This window comes from Diaphorina citri, unplaced genomic scaffold (assembly GCF_000475195.1).
Source record: "Diaphorina citri unplaced genomic scaffold, Diaci psyllid genome assembly version 1.1 scaffold4176, whole genome shotgun sequence".
NCBI lineage: Eukaryota > Metazoa > Arthropoda > Insecta > Hemiptera > Psyllidae > Diaphorina > Diaphorina citri.
The window spans coordinates 6,389-11,604 of NW_007381575.1; positions in this window are offsets into that span (position 1 = coordinate 6,389).

Genomic DNA, 5,216 nt, shown 5'->3' on the forward strand with positions numbered 1-5,216 from the left:
TAAACACTATTGTTTACTCAGGCAGATTCGAAAAATGTTTGTGCTATTTCATTGAGAAATCTAGATTGGTGTGTTCTTGGATTGGTATAAGTATTTAGAGTTGGACTGGTAAGTACTTTGATTTGGATTGGTAAGTGTTTTGATTTGGATTGGTAAGTTGTATAGTCTGGCGCCAGGTTGTTTGGTTGAGAATGTTTGACATTCCTAATGGTAAGTGATGCGTGACAGAGAACTCATTTTGTATACCTTGGTTAGAATATTAGGTATCTTGTCTTGGATTATGTCTCAATCTAGCAACTAATAGCTTACCATTGTTGCCGGTTGTCACTATACTGACTAGCTCAACACTTCAAATAGCATCCTATCTAAACCGTCCAATACAATACAATACAACGTCACACATCCCAGTCTAACCTATATTTCCAACCTCCAGGAAACAAAGAACACAGAACAGAAAAAAAGCAGAAGGAAAAAGTTTCAGAAAAAAGCTTACTTCAACAGAAAACGAAGCTTGCACAATGTCATGATATGAAAATAAACTCCCAAGTTAACTCTAACTAGTTCATGGCTCATGGCCTGGATTCTAAACCATGACATACTGACTACTAGCGCTCGGGACAAATCGATTGTTCTCAATGGAAGCAGCAAAGTTTTTCAAGTTTAATAACTACATTGCCAGCGTGCTTTTAACATCAAGAGAGAGAATAGAACGATATTGCTTTGTACATACAGGGTGACTGGAAAGGAGAGGTACACCCGCAACCCTTGTTCTTGTAGTTTTGTTTGATTCTGTTGTATGTAGTCTCTAGTTTGTAAACAGAGTAGATTGACTAAGAAACCCCTTTAAAAGTATTGCATGACTATTACGAAAGTAATGTAATTGTAAAATTACTTTCAGGAACCCAGCTTAGTCTCAGCATCAACCGGAGTAGCTCAGTTGAGTGGTTTGGATCCCGAGGTTGATGGTCCGAGTCCAAATGATAAAATTTAGGGAGCAAGACGAGCCTTTATCTAGTGAGTGTTTTACCAGAGTGGATTTCTAATCATCCTGTATTTTGTGTGGAAACTGCCTGTAGATACATAGTAAAACTAAAAGATACCTATGTAATATTATGTAGATATCTATGTATGTATATTGCCGAGCTTTCTACGTAGGAAACTAGTAGGGCACCTATGTATATTCTATGTACTTACATTCGTTCTTATTATATCATACTATATGTTATGTATATTCTATGTATTTACATTTTGTACATATTATAATATTATCGTGCATATTCTATGTATATTGTGCATATTATAGCATATGATATACAATAATTTCATTTCCTTCTCTCTCGTTCTATCACTTATGGGATAGTCATCCTCCTTTGAGTATTATGTGTCTCTTTCTTATATTTTCCAACCCATTATTTCTCTCTTCTCCTTCTTCGCTTTCTTTCTCTCTCTTCCTTTCATTCCTTTACGTTCTTTTTCTTTCTCATATTGCCTAATCTCTTATTTTTTTCTTTATTTTTAGAATTTCTCTTATATGGCCGGGACCAAAATCCAATGTTATTTAGGATGAACCAAGAAATTCTACAACTCATTTTCCCCCTAGACACTGACTTAATTTTATTTCTCTTTACTTTTACATTACCTTTTTCCGTCAATTCTTTGTATAGGCACTTTTTCCTGTTCCATTTTCAATTGTTTCCTTATTCTAACACCTTAATCTCTCTCTCTTCTTTCCTTAATCTTTTAATACCTCTTCATCTCTCACAGTTCCTCTTTACTTGCTTCACTTCACTTCCTCTACCATTGTTCTTTGTGTAGTACACTACTCAACACTCTTTCTTTTTCCTCTTCCTTCTTATTTTCTTCAGCTACACTTCTTTCCTTTCCTCCCTCCCCCTTTCCTTCTTCTCTCTCGTGTTTATCTCTTGTTCTCTGCCTAATTCTTCTGTGTACATTACCATCCTTCTCTATTCCTCATGCTGTATGTTCTTCATATTAATAATTTCCTTCCATATCATCATCCTCTGTTCTCTTTCTTCCAGTGTTTACCCTGTCTTCTTCTCTAAGTAATGTGTGTACACGTACACTGTACACAATTTGTTATTATATCGTACTATATGCTATGTATATTTTATGTATTTACATTATGTACATATTATAATATTATCGTGGATATTCTATGTATATTGTGCATATTATAGCATATGATATACAATAATTTTATTTCTCTCTCGTTCTATCACTTATGGGATAGTCATCCTCCTTTGAGTATTATGTGTCTCTTTCTTATATTTTCCAACCCATTATTTCTCTCTTCTCCTTCTTCGCTTTCTTTCTCTCTCTCCCTTTCATTCCTTTACGTTCTTTTTCTTTCTCATATTGCCTAATCTCTTATTTTTTTCTTTATTTTTAGAATTTCTCTTATATGGCCGGGACCAAAATCCAATGTTATTTAGGATGAACCAAGAAATTCTACAACTCATTTTCCCCCTAGACACTGACTTAATTTTATTTCTCTTTACTTTTACATTACCTTTTTCCGTCAATTCTTTGTATAGGCACTTTTTCCTGTTCCATTTTCAATTGTTTCCTTATTCTAACACCTTAATCTCTCTCTCTTCTTTCCTTAATCTTTTAATACCTCTTCATCTCTCACAGTTCCTCTTTACTTGCTTCACTTCACTTCCTCTACCATTGTTCTTTGTGTACACTACTCAACACTCTTTCTTTTTCCTCTTCCATGTTATTTTCTTCAGCTACTCTTTCCTTTGGGTTTCCCTCTTTCCTTCATATTTCCTTCTCCTCTTCCTCTCTCGTGTTTATCTCTTGTTCTCTGCCTAATTCTTCTGTGTACATTACCATCCTTCTCTCTTCCTCATGCTGTATGTTCTTCATATTAATAATTTCCTTCCATATCATCATCATCATCCTCTGTTCTCTTTCTTCCAGTGTTTACCCTGTCTTCTTCTCTAAGTAATGTGTGTACACGTACACTGTACACAGTACACACCACTCTAACATATTCCATATTGGCAGGGGCTGAGGCAACTTCCTCAGCAATTTTCTAAATAGGATCCTTTCGAGCGAAACAAACTGTTCCTGTGTCAATAAAGTCAATGTCAAGTTCAAAGTTATGTACAATGCTAAACAGGGAGAATTACATAATTATGTGAGCCTTTTTCTTCGCCTCTTTCACCTTTTTTCTTCCACTTCCCCTCCTCCTAATTCTCCTCTTTCTCCCCCCTCTCGTTTACTCTTCTCCTCTCATTCCTCCTCCTCCTCTTTCCTCACATTTGTCTACTATGTACATTTTCTATATGTAGTCTTCCTGTTTTGTTACATGGTTCACTTTGAAGTTGACTTCGCATTCTCGGCTGTTCTACCCGTAGGAAACAGAGAATTGTCATTTGCATCACAAACATGTGCGAGCCTTGAACTGAAAAGGCCTTCAAAAGAATCAAAAAAGACGAAGAAAAAAAAAGGCTGATGGTACACAAGTGACATATCAAGTGTTTATTGATCCTTTGTATGTGATATCACGGGGAGTCACGTCACAACAGAAAGATGTGGTTCAAAGTTCTCCCATAATACAGTAGGAGATTTCGTTTACGATAACTATACGGATCTAACGCTCTCACACTCACTCCGTGAGCTCATGTGACGTGAGGGCAGTGTAATTCTACCTTTGTAGTTGACCGTCAATATAGACATAAGTATAAGTTTTACCCACAATAGTAAACATTTCAATACCATGCGTTCAGTTCTCAATTGTCATCGTATGACACTGTATAATATACAGCATACCTACAATTAGACACTGTAGACAGCGTTCTAAAGAATTTAACCTACATTTCGCGAACTCACAAAAAAAATCGCCTAATTGATTAAGCAACTCAACGGAGCAGCAATGATGTTAATTGTTAATTGATATCTCGTTACTATTACATCAAGGTCTTTGCTCAGGATTGCGAGATCTACTATCATCGCATCCTGGATGTCTTCGCTTGTGAATGAATCCTTGCCGCTTCATCAAGGAGACAGAATCAGGCCGGGTTTAGACGATCAGCCAAGTAGCGATAGATATTGTTGATCATTGGGGCAAAGATTTTTTTGTTGTTCATTGGGGCAATGATAGTAACGCTTGTTCATCATTGTAGGCCGCTTGTTGTTGTTGTTGTTGTTGTTGTTGAGGGGGCTTTAGTTAATTTATTGTAATGATGGGAAAAAGAGAGAAATATCGTGTGTCAAGAAGACAGAATCAGACCGGGTTTACACGATCAGCCAAGTAGCGATAGATATTGTTGTTCATTGGGGCAAAGATTTTTTTGTTGTTCATTGGGGCGATAGTAACTCTTATTCATCATTGTAGGCCGCTTGTTGTTGTTGAGGGGGCTTTAGTTAATTTATTGGTATGATGGGAAAAAGAGAGAAATATCGTGTTTATCATTCATTTCATACACAGGGACAGGGTGATAGTGGTCTCAAGTCATATTTAAGTGGCTCATTTTAAACAACCATCGCCATCGTACGTAAAAAATCTCATATTCTCGTGGCGTAATTGTCTGTCTTAGGGGATACCATACTTGCGAATTTTAAATCCCCATATCCCAAGTCAAAAATTCTTAGAAACCCAATTATTCGGGCTTACCTACCAACCTCAGTGGTGCAGTTGTTAACGCGTTGGACTTTGGATCTGGAGGTTGGTGGTTCAAGTCCAAGTCATGTCATGAAATTTATCTAGGTGAAATAATCAGGGAACGATGTTTGTGACAAGCATTTAAATATGCTTAACACAATTAGAATTCCTTTTTTTTTTTTTATTCGGGCTTACCTAATAGAGAGTATTAGGGACAACTCACAGAACTCCTTAAGTTTTCTGATGTCCCAAGTTAAGGAGGCCTAATGGTATATCTTCATAATGAGATTAATGAGGTAATGACAAATGATGATGTGATGAGGCAACAGCCTGTCTGGTTTTACTTCAAGGTTTTCTTCTTTCGGTGGTAATTATAAGCAAGGCAAGTAGGGGTACCTACACGGTACATCAAAGTTATATTTCACACATTCAAGTGAGTTTTATGTGAGTTTTATTAACAGCTAAATGTACATAATTTTTGTGACGTACCCTCCGAGGCCTCCTGGGTATCACTAGGTTTGCACGTAATGAATACAAGGGTGTTCTCTCGAGCGGAACATTAAGCACAGGTGAAAGCAACTTG